Source organism: Bos javanicus, chromosome 19, assembly GCF_032452875.1.
Source record: "Bos javanicus breed banteng chromosome 19, ARS-OSU_banteng_1.0, whole genome shotgun sequence".
NCBI classification, from domain to species: Eukaryota; Metazoa; Chordata; class Mammalia; order Artiodactyla; family Bovidae; genus Bos; species Bos javanicus.
Genome location: NC_083886.1, coordinates 18069499 through 18086900, shown reverse-complemented (window position 1 = coordinate 18086900; position 17402 = coordinate 18069499). Strand labels below are relative to the sequence as shown.

Sequence of the window (17402 nt, the reverse complement as noted above, 5' to 3'; positions counted from 1 at the left end):
TTATTTAAACACTTGTGTTCACAATCATTTACATAGCTATGTATTTAAAATATATGACCATAGAATATATATTTAATAAATGCGTGTGTGCTCAGTCGCGTCCAACTCTTTGCGACCCCATGGACAGTAGCCCACCAGACTCCTCTATCCATGGGATTTCTCAGGCAAGAATACTGGAGTGGGTTGCCATTTCCTATTCTAGAAGATCCTGCCCATCTAGGGATCAAACCCTCGTCTCCTACATCTCTTACATTGGCAGACAGATTCTTTACCACTGAGCCACCTGGGAAGCCCATATTAGATAAATACTATAAAGAATTAGTAGGAGAAGGCAATGGCACCCTACTCCAGTACTCTTGCCTGGAAAATCCCATGGATGAAGGAGTCTGGTAGGCTGCAGTCCATTGGGTCGCTAAGAGTCGGACATGAATGAGTGACTTCACTTTCACTTTTCACTTTCATGCATTGGAGAAGGAAATGGCAACCCACTCCAGTGTTCTTGCCTGGAGAATCCCAGGGACCAGGGTGCCTGGTGGGCTGCCGTCTATGGGGTCGCACAGAGTCGGACACGACTGAAGTGACTTAGCAGCAGCAGCAGCAGCAGCATAAAGAATTGGTCAGTTTGGGGAAATGATAGGAAACCAGTTTATTATCTTGAATCTGATAAAGAAAGAGGATGGATCAGGCATTTATCCTGCCTTTCCTATCTGAACTATAGGGAAAGTATCTCTTTATAACAGTATTCCAACTAACAAATGGAAAAGAAATGATGGCATTGGAGTATTACCATTTATTGTTTATATCCTCTAACAAGTGGTTGAATCTAGACAATGGGCACCAGTGGCTGCTAGCATCATAAAAAGGAAACAGGGCATGAGTTGCCTTCTGATGTACCCCTTGTCATCTGGCCAAAGGGGTCAAACCTGAGTGCAATCGGGCTTCCAGGTCCAGTTGCCCATTTGTGGAAAATTTAGGGGACATGAAAGAGCAGTCAGCAAAGCCAAGACAGAAGGGAATTCAGAACAAGTCATGCAGATTCTTCAACAGATAAATTGTTAGAAAAAGAAAGGGATGAAGGGTAACCTGCAATGCTTTAAAATACCTGCCAACTTTTAAAAACTATAGTCACTACAGATGTACCCTTGGGTGACCAAGCTGTAAAGAAAGCACAAAGAATTATGTACTATAAATATCAGAATAGAATTAGTTTGGGAGGAGGGAAGAGGCTGCAATTGGAAAGGGGCACAGGGAAGGAGCTTCTGGGGATGTTGGCAAAGCTCTATTTCTTGACCTGGGTGGTGGTTAAGGGGGTCATATAATAACACTGGATTGGCCAAAAAGATCACTTGGGTTTTTCCATCTTGTAGAACTTTTTGACCAACCCAATAATATAATAATAATTTCTTCAAGCTATACATTTATTTTGTGTGATTTCCTGTATTTTGTTTATATTAATATAATAATATATGATATATTATAATATAGAATAATTATATATTATAATATATAATATAAATAAAACAGTTTTTTTTTAATTCATATATATATGTAAAAAAGATGGGAATACCAGACCACCTTACCTTCCTCCTGAGAAATCTGTATGCAGGTCAGGAAGCAACAGTTAGAACTGGACATGGAACAACAGACTGGCTTCAAATCATGAAAGGATTACATCAGGCTGTATATTGTCACCCTGCTTATTTAACTTATATGCAGAGTACATCATGAGAAACACTGGGCTGGATGAAGCACAAGCTGGAATCAAGATTGCCGGGAGAAATATCAATAACCTCAGATATGCAGAGGACACCACTCTTATGGTAGAAAGCAAAGAAGAACTAAAGAGCCTCTTGATGAAAGTGAAAGAGGAGAGTGAAAAAGTTGGCTTAAAACTTAACATTCAGAAAACTAAGATCATGGCATCTGGTCCCATCACTTCATGGCAAATAGATGGGGAAACAATGGAAATGGTGAGAGACTTAATTTTTTGGGCTCCAAAATCACTGCAGATAGTAACTGCAGCCAAGAAATTAAAAGATGCTTGCTCCTTGAAAGAAAAGCTATGACTTACCTAGACAGCATATTCAAAAGCAGAGACGTTACTTTGCTAACAAAGTTCTGTTTAGTCAAAGCCATGGTTTTTCCAGTAGTCATGTATGGGTGTGAGAGTTGGACTGTAAAGAAAGCTGAGCACCGAAGAATTGAGGCTTTTGAACTGTGGTGTTGGAGAAGACTGCTGAGAGTGCCTTGGACTGCAAGGAGATCCAACCAGTCCATCCTAAAGGAAATCAGTCCTGAATATTCATTGGAAGGACTGATGCTGAAGCTGAAATTCCAATCCTTTGGCCACGTGATGCGAAGAACTGACTCACTGGAAAAGACTCTGAGGCTGGGAATGATTGAAGGCAGGAGGAGAAGGGGACGACAGAGGATGAGATGGTTGGATGGCATCGCTGACTCGGTGGACATGAGTTTGAGGAAGTCCCGGAAGTTGGTAAAGGACAGGGAAGCCTGGCGTGCTGCAGTCCATGGGGTCGCAAAGAGTTGGATACGACTGATTGACTGAATTGATTTGTATACATGGGCTTCCCTGGTGACTCAGATGGTAAAGAATCCGCCAGCAATGTGGGAGACCTGGGTTCAGTCCTTGGGTTGGGAAGATCCCCCCCAGTATTCTTGCCTGGAGAATCCCCATGGACAGAAGAGCGTAGCAGGCTATAGTCCATGGGGTCGCAAAGAGTCAGACATGACTGAGTGACTAAGTGCAGATGATATGTATGCATATATGGAGGCTAAAGATAACACATCTACCAGGCAAGCTTGGTCATGAAAACTTCCAAGTTCAATTCTGCCTTGGAGGACAGGGTGTTGGTTATAACGTGGACTTTTAACTGCATGACCTCTCTGGCTTCTAGACATTTAAAAGAGAGTATCTAATGAACAGGCAGAGGTCATAAGAGTAAGCCACAGGCTTTTATTATTAGGAGCCAAGAATGAGCTGAGTAATAAAATATAACTTGGCCTAGAGTAGAGGGCTCCCTGCGTTTGACATTTCTACCTGATTCTAACCAGAAACCCTCTGGGAGCCCAGAAAATGTCATGAAAAATGTATATTTACAACCGTGGCTCAGTATTGTTGTGTGAATTCTACCTTAATAACATCCAGCATGCAAATTTTCAGATTAATTGTGATATTTCCATCACAATTAGATTCTACCTGTGAAAGAAGTGTTTGGCTTCAAGGCCAAACAATAGTAGCTTGCAGGGTAAAGGTAAGCATTTGTTTACAAAACTGTAATTGCCTCAGAGAGTGGAGAGAGGTGTGGGCTCTTCATTGATTGTGCCAGGGGGGTTCCTGGTTGAGAAGACCATTATAATGTGCGTGCATGCTCAGTCACTTCAGTTGTGTCTGACTCTTTGCGACCCTATGGACCATAGCCCGCCAGGCTTCTCTGACCACAGAATTCTCCAGGCAAGAATACTGGAGTGGGTTGCTGTGCCCTCCTCCAAGGTATGTTCCTGATTCAACTCAAAGAACTGGGCAATGTCAGTCATTTTCTACTCTGCAGGCCAAACTCCCAACTTCTTTTTTTAAGCTTGTATTTTCACACTGTGTGTGTGTGTTTACGTGTGTGTTAGCCACTCAGTTGTGTCCGACTCTTTGCAACGCCTTGGACAGTCGTTCTCCAGGCCCCTATGTCCTGGGAATTCTCTCGGCAAGAATACTGGAGTGGGTAGCCAGTACCTTCTCCAGGGGATCTTCCTGACCCTGGGATCTAACCAGGTCTCCTGTACTGCAGGCAGATTCCTTATTGTCTGAGCCACCAGGAAAGCCCCTTCACACTGTAAGACATTTCTATGCTAAGAAAAAAACAATGAGCTCAGTATTTCTGAATCATTTTGCTGAGCACATTGGGCTACTCATTTATCTAAGTAGTTAGCATTCAAATTAGCCATAAAGGCTGTTGTGGTTATCCTGAGGCTTTTTAGATCTGAGTTCCCTTCCTCTCTTTGGAGACTTCCTTGTGGCATAAATTTTGGTGAGAAGAAGAGACTATCTTTCACTGTGAAAGCTGAAAAGGCCAATTACAGCTTTTGTTATCTGTTATACAGCTCTCTGTTATCTGTGGTTTTCACACTTGGGAATCAACCAACCACAAATAGAAAATATTTGGAAAAAGAGATTCCAGAAATTTCCAAAAAGAAAAATTTGAAATTGCTGAGTGCAGCAACTGTTCACATAGTATTTACATTATATTCACCACTATTTACATAGTGTTTACATTGTATTAGGGAGTATAAATAATCTAGAAATTGAAACCAATAGATCTATGTAGCTGCCTTCCTGGTGACAAGACCCCTAGTGTGTTCCCTGATTACTGATGATTAGAGAAAAAAAATGTAGGAATACACTCTGGCCTCCTAGGTCCTCCATGAGTAGAGAAAGAAAGGAACAAAACTTAATGGCTGTGATTGGAAAAGCTAAGGAATGCAGAACCAGAGGCAGGGCTGTACAGCAGAGAAATAACTATAATTTCAACAGTAAATCAGCCCCAAGAACTTCCAGTTGTGTCTCAAAGGGAAAGACCAAGTCGAACGCACATTTCTCAGTTGGTTTGCAGAAACCAGAGCCCAGTCAGACAGAGAACAGCGTGTAGACCTCAGGCCGGCTGGGGCCTGAAGATTAGAATGTTAACCCCCTGTGACCTCACCTGGCTACCTCACCACCCACCGGTCAAAAACCTGCGCACACTGATCACATTCGTCACACACCTCTCCCTCACCTTGCCTTTAACACCCCTTCCCTGAAAGCCGCGGGGGAGTCTGAGCACGAAATGCCCACACTCCTCGCTTGGTTGTTATTGTTGTTCAGTCACTCGGTTGTGTCTGACTCTTTGCGAGTCTGTAGCCCACCAGGCTCCTCAGTCTGTGGGATTTCCCAGGCAAGAATACTGGAGTGGGTTGTCATTTCCTACCCCAGGGGATCTTCCTGACCCAGGGATCAAAGCCGCCTCTTGGCAGGTGAGTTCTCTACACTGTGCCACCAGGGAAGCCCCTCTCGCTTGGTACCTTGCAATAAGAGCTATGCTTGCCGTTACCACAACCAGTGTCAGTAGATCGGCTTTGCTGTGCATCATGCGGGCAGACCCAGGTTTGCTTCAGTAACCAGAAGATTGAAAGGAAGTGGGAGCCAGAGACAAACCATAATTCGAAAAGATACATGCACCCCAATGTATACTGCAGTGCTATTTACAGCCAGGGCATGGAAGCAACCTAAATGTCCATCAACAGAAGAATGGATAAAGAAGATGTGGGACATATATACGATGGAATACTACTCAGCCATAAAAAGGAATGAAACTGTGCCATCTGCAGAGATGTGGATGGACCTAGAGACTGTCACACAGAGGAGGAGTCTGAAACAGAAAAGACAAATATTGTCTATTAACACCTGTATGTGGGCTCTAGAGAAGTGGGGCAGAGCAACCTATTTGCAGGGCAGGAACTGAGACACAGAATAGAGAACGCCAGCAAGGGGGAAAGGGGGTGGGATGAATTGAGTGATTGGGATTGACATATGTATACTACTACATGTAAAATAGATAACTAATGAGAACCTACTGTATAGGACAGAGTACTCTACTCAGTGCTCTGTGGTGACCTAAATGGGAAGGAAATCCAAAAAAGAGGGGATATGTGTACTCGTATAGCTGATCCACTTTGCTGTACAGTAGAAGCTAACATGACATTGTAAAGCAACACTACTCCAATAAAAATTAAAAAAAAAAAATAAACAGGAGGCTATGTGTAGGTTATATGGAAATTTGTACCATTTTATAGAAGGGGGTTGGGCTTCGGAGGATTTTGCTATCGGATCCTGTGGGGATCCTGGAATCAATCTCCCATGGTTACAGAGGAACAACTCTACTCAGTTTCATTTGTGGCTGGATTGCAAGCCCACGACCCGACTCAACCAGTCAGGGACACTCACTCCAGGCTGTATGGCCAAGAAACATGATGGTGGAGGATTCTTGACAGTAGTGGAGAGGAGCAGGGACATCTTGTTTCTGGGGATGACTCTGACAGAATCAACAGTGTGAACATCAGTCTCCCGGGGCATCCGTGGTGGCAGAAGCAGTCTTCACTAGTCTAGTTCTAGAGTGTAGACTATACTATGTGTGCTCACTCGCTCAGTCGTACCCGACTCTGGGACCCCATGGACTGTAGCCCGCCAGGCTCCTCTGTCCATGGGGATTCTCCAGGCAAGAATACTGGAGCAGGTTGTCATGCCCTCCTCTAGGGGATCTTCCCAACCTAGGGATGGAACCCAGGCCTCCCACATTGCAGGTGGATTCTTTATCATCTGAGCCACCAGGGAAGCCCATACTATACCATCTACCTAAGTTCCTGCTTATCTTCTGATGATTCTATTCTATAGTCTTCTTGGCAATTCTTGCAACTACCCAATATCTTTCAACAAATGTCTCTGCTTAAATCACCTGGAATCGTTATTTTGGGGGTTACTTTCAATTTAGAAACCTAGATGATATCATGATCTGAGCAATGTCATGATAAGCCACTTGAAGTGAAAGGAGACAAGACCCTGAAGAAAATAGATATACTGATCTTTATAAGAAGAATTTTTTTTCCAGAAATCAGATTCTTTTTTTTTGATGCTGACCATCTTTAAAGTCTTTCTTGAATTTGTTACAATGCTGCTTCTATTTTATGTTTTGGTTTTTTGGTCATAAGGCATGTGGGATCTTAGCTTCCCAATCAGGGATGGAACTGTCACCCCCTGCTTTGAAAGGTGAAGTCTTAACCATTGGACCTCCAGGGAAGTTCTGAATTTCTCTTTTTTAGGTTGAAGGAATGGAGATAAGGGTGGGGACAAGAAAGAAGAGAGGGCATGGAGTTAAAACAAAGTAGGGTGGAGGATCTACGAACATTCCCTGAGATGGCTTAAGAGCATGTTAAGAATATATAATATTCTATGTACAGTTGTGTTATGTGCTGTAATGTAAATGACACTATCCCTGGCTTCCTCTTCCTCACGGTCTAGAATGCAGTGTATTCCATACTCATTGAAGCTTCATGTGAGTGAGATTTTGGGAATGTTGAAAGCAAGGAGCAACTGAGTTTAAGGAATAGGTGATATGGTATCAGACCCAGGACCTATGAGAAAAATCAGGTGCCTGGAGACAGAGGAGCACAAATGCAATGAAGTCCTCCATATACTTGTGAACATCTTCAAGAAGAGATGCTATAGAATAGTGAACAAGGCCAAGAGGTTACAAGACCTTGGCTGGCCTCTGGATCACTTAGGAGCAGTGGAGGAAGCATGGCCTCCTGTCTGAGAGGCAAGGACAGGCAGAACTCCAGCAATGGGAGTGCGGATAAGTGTCAATGGTAAGAACTGGTGAAGGTAGATGAGGCATCACACAATTGGAAAAAGGAGACACAGAGAGGATAGCTGAATTCTGGTGGGCTTTACCATAATTTTTTTAATTAAAAATTTAAAATATATATTTATTTATATATTTGGCTACAATAGGTCTTAGCTGCACATGCAGAATCTTTCAACTGAGGCATGCAAACTCTTAGTTGTGGCTTGTGGACACTAGTTCCCAGACCAGGGATCAAACAAGGCCCCCCTGGATTGGGAGTGTGGAGTCTTAGCCACTGGATTACCAGGGAAGTCCCTAGTCCTTTTATTTGTAATCAGGTATTTTTCAGGTATAATTTTTATACCATATTATTCACCACTTGTAAATGTACAAGTCAATGATTTTTGATTTGTGCAACCATCATCATAATCCAGTTTTAGATAATTTCTTTCATCTCAAAAACTTCTCTTGTGCCCACTGGCCATCAGTCCATATTCCTGTTCCCAGTTCAAGGCACACTGGCCTACTTTCAGATCAGATCAGATCAGTCGCTCAGTCATGTCCGACTCTTTGCAACCCCATGAATCACAGCATGCCAGGCCTCCCTGTCCATCACCAACTCTCGGAGTTCACCCAGACTCACGTCCATCGAGTCAGTGATGCCATCCAGCCATCTCATCCTCTGTCGTCCCCTTCTCCTCTTGCCCTCAATCCCTCCCAGCATCAGAGTCTTTTCCAGTGAGTCAACTCTTCTCATGAGGTGGCCAAAGTACTGGAGTTTCAGCTTTAGCATCATTCCTTCCAAAGAAATCCCAGGGCTTATCTCCTTCAGAATGGACTGGTTGGATCTCCTTGCAGTCCAAGGGACTCTCAAGAGTCTTCTCCAACACCACAGTTCAAAAGCATCAATTCTTTGGCGCTCAGCCCTCTTCACAGTCCAACTCTCACATCCATACATGACCACAGGAAAAACCATAGCCTTGACTAGACGAACTTTTGTTGGCAAAGTAATGTCTCTGCTTTTGAATATGCTATCTAGGTTGGTCATAACTTTCCTTCCAAGGAGTAAGCGTCTTTTAATTTCATGGCTGCAGTCACCATCTGTAGTGATTTTGGAGCCCAGAAAAATAAAGTCTGACCCTGTTTCCACTGTTTCCCCATCTATTTCCCATGAAGTGATGGGACTGGATGCCATGATCTTCGTTTTCTGAATGTTGAGCTTTAAGCCAACTTTTTCACTCTCCACTTTTACATCTCCTTAAATTTGCCTTTTGTAGAGATGCTGTACAAATGGATCTGGCTTCTTTCACTGAGCATAATGTTTCTGAGATTCTTCCATGATGTTGTATGTATCAACTGTTTACTCTTTTATTGCTGGTTAGTACTGCTGGGAGGGATTGGGGGCAGGAGGAGAAGGGGATGACAGAGGATGAGATGGCTGGATGGCATCACCGACTTGATTCACATGAGTTTGGGTGAACTCCGGGAGTTGGTGATGGACAGGGAGGCCTGGCGTGCTGCGATTCATGGGGACACAAAGAGTCAGACACGACTGAGTGACTGAACTGAACTGAACTGACTTCAAGTAAATATCACATTTTGTTGATTCATTCCACAGAGGGCTTCTCTGATAGCTTAGCTGGTAAAGAATCCCCCTGCAATTCAGGAGACCCCAGTTCTTTCCCTGGGTTGGGAAGATCCCTTGGAGGAGGAAATGGCAACCCACTCCAGTATTCTTGTCTGGAGAATCCCATGGACAGAGGAGCCTGGCAAGTGATAATCCATAGGGTCGCAAAGAGTCAGACACAACTGAAGTGACTTAACACACATTATGTTTTGTTTTTTTTTTACTTTATGGGCTATACTTTTGTTTCACATCTACAATGTCTTTGCCTCACACAAAGTCATAAAGACTTTCTCTTCTAAAGAAGTTCTATAGATTTAGGTCTTACAATTAGGTCTATGATCCCCTTTGAGCTAATTTTTGTTTTGATATGATATAAGGGTATAAGGTTTGCTTAGTTTTGGCTTGGTTTATGTATTGATATCCCATTGTTCCGGGACCGTTGGCTGAAGTGACCATCCTCCCACTGAGTTGACTTGGCACCTATGTCAAAAATTAATTAATATAAATACAAGGATTTATTCCCAGGCTCTCAGTTCTGTTTCACTGATCTATAAGTCTATTCCTGGTTTCTGTACATTTATAGTAAGTTTTGAAATTGGATAGTTTAACCCCTCTAAATTTATTCTCTCACTATCAAATAAGGGATCTCCTTTCTTGTGATACTTTTGTCTTTGGTATCAGGATAAAACTGATTTTATTAAATAAGTTGGGAATTGTTCCTTCCTCCTCTATTTCTTGAATGAGTTTTTGAAGTATTGGTATTATTGCTTCTTTAAAAAAATGTGTTAGAATTCACCAGGGAAGCCCTTTGGGCCTGAGCTTTTTGTGGTGTGTGGGGAATATTTTAAATTATTCATTCAGCTCCTCTACTTGTTAGGAGCCTATTCAGATTTTCCATTCCTTTTTGAGTAGGTTTTGATAACCTGTTCCCATTTGCCTGGACTTAATCTGCAGAATGCCACTCTATGCTGTGCAGTTGCTCTGTCTCTGCTCAGTTTCATAAACATTTCTTATTTTTATATTTTAGTCTAGCTTCCTAGGCATGCAAGTGGCTTGCTTGCATGATCAGTCATGTCCAACTCTTTGGGACGCCATGGACCACAGTCCTCCAGACTCCTCTGTCCATGGAATTTTCCAGGCAAGACTACTGGAGTAGGTTGCAATTTCCTTCTCCGGGAGATCTTCCCGACCCAGGGATTGAACCCGCATGTCCAGCACTGCAGGCAGATTCTTTACCTGCTGAGCCACCAGCGAAGGTGGCTTCCTAGGACCTGCCACTATTTCTACAGAGCTAAGTGGTCAGCCAGGCTCAGGCAGTTTTCAAAATTCTGCCATGGGTTTTGCTTTCCACTGGGCACTCTCAGGCCTCCCTGTGGTTGGAGCAGCCTCCCAACCAGGCAGGACTGTGTGGAGAGCTTATTGAGGCCCTTGTAGTCTCTCATTTCCAGGATGTCTCTATTAAATTTCTGGCTGATCCTCTGGCTGTGGCTCATCTCTCATGAGTGCTCAGTCACTCAGTCGTGTCTGACTCTTTGCAACCCCATGGACTGTAACCCGCCAGGCTTCTCTGTCCATGGGATTCTCCAAGCAAGAGTACTGGAGTGGGGTGCCATTGCCTTCTCCAGGGGATCTTCCCGACTCAGGAATCAAACTTGTGTCTCTCATGTCTCCTGCATTGGCAGGGGGATTCTTTACCACTAGTGCCCCCTGGCATCAACCTGAGGTTAGGAGAGCTGCAGATTCATATTCGACAGCTGGCATAGGCTCTGCCTTCCAGTCTTAATCAAATCAGCCCCCTCTGGCAGAGAAGCTGCTGGTTTTCGTGAGCAGAAAGAATGCCCTAGACTCCTGGTGTTCTTACCTGAAGTTCCATAACATCTCACAAATAATTCTCAATTTGCTATTTGTTTTTGGCTAATTTCCAGGGGCTAGACATGGTTGTTTTCGACAATTTTGTCTGGTGTGCTTTAGTTGTTTTCTGAAGAGAAGATTTGTTAACTTCTTCATTCCTCTACAACCTGAAGTCCCCTTAGGCTTTTTAAAATGCTGAGATGCTGGGTGGGCATGTGATCTGTCAACTAGGCTTCTCTTTGGATTTTTTTTTGTTTGTTTGTTTGTTTTGTTTTGGCTGGGCAAGGTCTTCATTGTGGCGCGCGGACTTCTCTCTAGTTGCAACACACAGGTTTAGTTGCCCCTCAGCATGTGGGCAACTCGGGCAAACCCTGGGAGGTAATGAGGGACAGGAGGCCTAGCGTGCTGCCATCCACAGGGTTTCAAAGTGTCGGACATGACTTAGTGATGACTGAGCAATAAGAACAACAACAACGGCATATGGCATCTTAGTTTTCCTGACTAGGGATCGAACCCGTGTCCCCCTGCACTGAAAGGCAGATTCTTAACCACTGGACCACCAGGGAAGTCCCTTCTCTCTGGTTTAAAGGTGCCATCGGGCATCTGGCAGTCAAGGAATATAAGCTTTTTCTTGTAAAAAGTCAACATGTTCTAGCATGATGCAAGGAAAGTTGTGAGTTGGGACACTGACAAGTCTGAGAGGTGTTGAGCACAAGAGATGATGGAGATAGAACAGGGCAGGCACACTGAGGTGGAGGCAAGAACCAAATGCATCGTCCATTGGAGAATATAAAACTACCAAAAATTAAAAACCTACTTTCCATCCTGTAAGGCTACCAACCTAATAGCCACTGTTTCCACGAATGTTTCCTCCCAGGTACCCGCCTTGAACTTCCAGTCCCCTGGGAAGTGAGCAGGTGTTAGGAAAAGGATGGGGATGCACTGGCCACGCCATGAGGCAGGTGGGGTAGTAGAGGATCATGTACCGTTGGGAACTGGAAATGGCTGGCATGTCAGTATCACCTTGGGTGTCTGGAGTTGCTGACCTCAAGCTCAGCTCTGACCTTCACATAAAGACTTGGTCCTAATACCTTAAACCAGGGATGGGGAAATTATAGCATACAGGCCAAATCTGGCTTGTCATCCATGATGGCAAATAAAGTTTAAATGGTACTCAGACACACCCATTTGTTTCCATATTGTCTGTAGCTGCTTTGGTACTACATGGACAGAGATGAATAGTTGTGACAGAGACCTGTAGCCTATAGGGTTAACATATATACTATCTGCCCCTTTATAGAAGCTTCCCTGGTGGCCCAGACGGTAAAGAATCACCTGCAGTGCAGGAGGCCCGGGTTTGATTCCTGGGTTGGTAAGATCCCCTGGAGAAGGGAATGGCAACTCATTCCAGTATTCTTGCCTGGAGAATTCCATGGACAGAGGAGCCTGGTGGGCTCCATTATACAAAAGTTTTCCAATTCTCACTTAAAATTAAAACTATAATAGATAAACCCCTTGTAGATAGGGCATCCCATATAAAATCAGAATATGGAGTCAAGTTTGAGGCATGATATTATGGCTACAACATCCCACATGTAATCAGACAGAGCGTCACACATACAATGGAGAGATATGGGATCACACCTGGTCTCTGCTACATAATACTAACGGCATCTAGGGCAAGCACCGGCCATCTCCGGGCACAAGTCCACTGGCAAATAGGAACTGGATGACCTATTCTGTCATTCGGGGTTGTTGTTCAAACAGAATTACTATATGAGAAGGCATACTGCAAGCCATGTAGCACCACACAAAGCCTGTTCTTTCTGACATTTACGGAACACCCACTTTGACCTTCTAAATCCCCTGTCTGGATCCATTTTTCTTGTGGAGTGAATGCTACCTTATGTACCTTTCATGTGACACCTATGATTGAGCATTTTCTTAGGCACTTTTCCCTGATTTGAAGTGGGAGCTGGGACCATTTCTATCACAGAGCAGAGAAATAGGGGATGGGGGAGCCGCAAGGAAACACTCACTCCTTGCGCCTGCCCCCCACCCCATGCAATAAATATGCTGGTCAGCAGCAAAGAAATGGTTTGAGGGTCACTTTTCTTCTCAAGGACATCCCTGCTGAAGACGATGATCATTTAAGGCTTAATCTTGTGAATGATTTCTCTTCCCTTGAAGAGTCTGAACATGGTAAAATCTAATATAACAACAAGGATAACTCAACCGTTGACAGGAATCTGAAATTTGGGTGAGAGTTTATCAGTAATTGTAAGACTGAGTTATAGCTCAGAGCCTGGAATCCCCAGCCACTGTGGCTAATTTCACCAGCAAGGAAACATACATCCTCACACAGTGGGTAAAATTTGAGAAAGGCTCCAGTTAGCACATGAGAATTCTCAGTGTGGCTTCCGGATTGCAATGCTGAAGTTATCTGTAGTCTCCTGGCAAGCTTTCTCAGTGGGGGAGGTGGAGGTCTCCAGGTTCAGGAGACAAAGGCCACATCTTCTTCCCCACCTCGGTGTCCACAGTTGAATCACCTACAGAACAAGCCATGATTCCCGCTCATTTTCTGCCTGCCCTTGCGAGGTCAGGTCCTGGTGTTCATGCACAGGAGCCAGGAAGTTGTTGATTACATGTAATTGTCTACAATCAAATGGCAGGGGAGGATGTCTGAGAGCCGGATGGGGCCAGAGAGGTTAAGACTAAATGCATCTGAAGAAAAGCAGAGTCAGAGTTGGTCCTGGTGGCAGATGCGTTCCAGGTGGCCTGCCAACAATGCCATTAAATCAGAAAAGTCAAGGAGGCCTGTCAAAGGAGGATGTGTTTATCGGTATAATTATTTGTTGAAATGGATAAGGCAGGAGATTGGAGCAAAATGGCCAGAGGCATGAGTAAGTGGTCAGATCTTGTCACTGAGGGGCTAGACAAAGAGATGAGTGAGGTTCATTAAGGCAGAGGAAAGCAACGGAAGCAGTTGGGAATCGGCAAGTCAAGGTTGTTCAGATCTAGTCTTGTAAATACCATGTATCTCTAGCTAGTTCCCTTTTGGATGAAAATAACAGAAATTGATTTTGGCTAGCTTCAAGAGAGGGGAAAGGGGTGGGGGGGCCAATTATTGAAGGGATAATGAGGTATCTCGTAGAATTGAAGGACTGAGATGCCCAACAAGAACAAATTAGAATTAGGAGTTCAATTACTATGGAGAAACCTGGCATTTTCTTCTGACTCTTGCCTCCTACTTCTCTTTGTGTCTTCTTTATTTTCACTTTTCACCGCCAAGTGACATGCGTTGCTAATCAGGCTGTGGCTGCCTGTAGCTTGCGAGTTAATGTGTCCTCAGTCCTGGCTACCTGGAGAGACTGAGTTCCATTTCTCAGAGCCAGACTTTCTTGGAAGGATTCTGACTGGCTTAGTTCTGGTCAGGTGACCCTCGCTGGACCAATTGCCTGTGGTTAAGGTCGCAGATAAGAAGCAGGACTGCTTCCAAAGTAAAAGGGATAGATGGAAAGTGACAGTTCCCCAAAGAAGGAAAGTTTCTAGAAAAGAGGAAAATGCTGCAGAGAAATAACAATAGTTGTCAAAGACACCAGGTGTCCTGCAGGGTGGTTTTTTTCTATCTGTACCCTGCTGGGCTTCAGGAAGATGAGGGCAGAATCTTAAAAATGTTGGGAAACTCTTATGTGGTGGGTTTTTTGCTTGACTCTGCCTTGTGATCCGAGAAGGCAATGGCACCCCACTCCAGCACTCTTGCCTGGAGAATCCCATGGACGGAGGAGCCTGGTAGGCTGCAGTCCATGGGGTGGCTAAGAGTCGGACACGACTGAGTGACTTCACTTTCACTTTTCACTTTCATGCATTGGAGAAGGAAAAGGCAACCCACTCCAGTGTTCTTGCCTGGAGAATCCCAGGGACGGGGAGCCTGGTGGGCTGCCGTCTATGGGGTTGCACAGAGTCGGACACGACTGAAGCGACTTAGCAGCAGCAGCAGCAACCTTGTGATCACAGCATGATCTTGAACAAGTCACTTCACAGCCCGGCATCTCAGCTGCCACACCTGTAAAGTAAAGCAATAATATCTGCCTGATAGTATGGTTGGGTGGATTATGTATGGCATGGTGAAGAAGAAAGTGTTTTATCAACATCTCTGTTTTTCTCCTTTCTCCTGCCTTATCCTTTCTGTTCCAGGTCCTTTGAGGCTGAGAACAATACAACTAAACTATCACTGTGTTAGGGCATGTCTGTGTCCAAATTGTGGTGTATCTGGATGAGGTAGGATTAAATGGTGCCTTCACGATCTTATCTTCCCTGGTGGCTCAGATGGTAAAGTGTCTGCCTGCAATGCAGGAGACCCGGGTTCAATCCCTGAGTCGGGAAGATCTCCTGGAGAAAGAAATGGCAACCCACTCCAGTATTCTTGCCTAGAGAATCCCATGGACAGAGGAGCCTGGTGGGCTGCAGTCCACGGGGTTGCAAAGAGTCGGACATGACTGAGGGACTTTACTTTCACCATCTTAGTCAGTTCAACTCATCACCATCTCATCAGAACCAACTGTCTCCCGCATCTCTTTTCTCTTTAGAGATTCTTGCTGGCCAGTGGTAAAGATCTACTCTAAGGCAGTCACCATCTGCAGCCTTATGGGCTATCATGCTGCTCCAGTGTTTTCAATGACTCTCCAGTCTCTCTTCTAGGCAGCTTCCAGACCATGGCATCGTTATCACCTATTTGCTTCTTGTCTTCTGGGTAGCACACTCCCCTCCTAGCCCAGATGCCTCCAGAGACCTCAAGCCTGTTCAGCATCTCCTTGCAGTGACCCGGACACAAGTGTGTTTGCAAAGCTACTTTAACCTTCTCAGGAACATATAGTTCTCCACGTGCGTAAATGGTTTAGGTAACTGAAAACCAATTTTTTAGTATGAAAAAAAACCAACCCTTCTGGTGGCTGATTCCAATGGAAAGTTTCCCTTTCATATACAGACCTTCTTATCTTTGACTCAGGAAATTTCACACCTGGGTTTCAAAGCTATACAAAAGGATTTACAAAATAACTTATTGCAGCATTTTCTGAACAAGCTCAAACTTAAAAACAGCTGAGCTACCCAAACTAAGGGGCTGCTAGTTTAATAAATTGTGGTAAGTAAGTAGATAACTATTTTGAAGATACTAGAAATTGTATTTAAATTATACAGAGAATGTTTATGGCATTAAGAGAGGAAACAGCTCTTTAAAAAATGGTGGTATACAGTCAGTATCATTTTCTTATCCAGAAGGTACCCCCCTCTCATCCTTGCTAATGATCTCTGACTTTATTCAGGTATAACCTTCATCATGAGATCCTGCCTCCAGAATAAAGGCTGCTGGTCTAAATCGGTCACAGGTATCATGTTTCTAGTTTTCACTGATTGGTTTAGGAGTAGTCATGTGACTTAGACATGGCCAATGGATACATGAGGGGAAGTCTACGCTGGTGGATTCTGGGAGCGTTTTCTCTGATTCTAAAACAAATTGCACAAGAAGTTAAAGAGAGCTCTGGAAATGGATGATACCAGTGGTTGCACAACAACATGAATATACATAATACCACTGAACTTTACACTGAAACTTGATGAAGATAGTAATTAAAAAAAAATTTTTTTTTCCCCCGTGCTGCACAACATGTAGGATCTTAGTTCCTTGACCAGGGTTCAAACTCACGCTCCCTACATTGAAAGCATGGCGTCTTAACCACTGGACCACCAGAGAAGTTTCAATAAATTCTTTGTGTATTTCACCATGATAAAAAATAATTGAGCAAAAAAAGAGAGAGATGTACGGAAAGAGATTGCCTCAGCTAGCTTTTCTTCAGGAAATGGAGGTGGAAGAATACTATATCTGGGTATGGAAATACTTGCTAGAGTAACGCCCCTCCATTCGGGTCTCCCCCGGGTCCTCTCCTCGGTTTTCACAGTTCGTATGCCTCTGAACACAGGTGACATCCGCAAGGAGCGCTCATCTGAGCTCCAGCTACACACCCAACTGCGACTCGACATGCTCATGTTCACTGTCCGTTGTGCTCTTCCGGGTGGTGACCAGCAGCGCAGGGAACCGAAGCAGAGAGCAGAATTGAAAATAATCCAGAGAAGCGCCCATGCCACGGACTTGACTCAGAAACAGCCGTGAGGCAGAACTTCCCCACGCCAGGGGAGAGGCTGGCAGCTGAGACGCCTGTCAAAGATGTTAAACCTATTGCAGGCACCCAGCACATCTAAATGTCCTTCTGCTATATTTGTTCACATGATTGCTTTGCTTGCAGGTTCTGGCTTATTTTCTAGATAATTGGGGCTTGTAGATAAATAACTTTTGGGTAAAGGAGGCATCACTCTGCTATTCTTATAAAATCTTAGGCCATACATCAGTATTGCAATATATACCAATCTTGCGCCTGAGAGGCCTTAGGGTACCCTTCTAACTCATAAACCCTCTTTGGGGAGAGGGCTTTTGCTGTATTTAGGTATCCTAATGTGTCTTATGGGCTTCCCCAGTGGCT

At 44.2% G+C, this 17402-nt stretch overlaps 1 protein-coding gene across 1 annotated transcript in view; it reads right to left on the bottom strand.

Annotated features, from left to right (window-relative positions):
- Positions 1–17402, bottom strand: part of ASIC2 (acid sensing ion channel subunit 2) — a 1207137-nt gene that overhangs the window by 479477 nt on the left and 710258 nt on the right. The window lies entirely within an intron of this gene.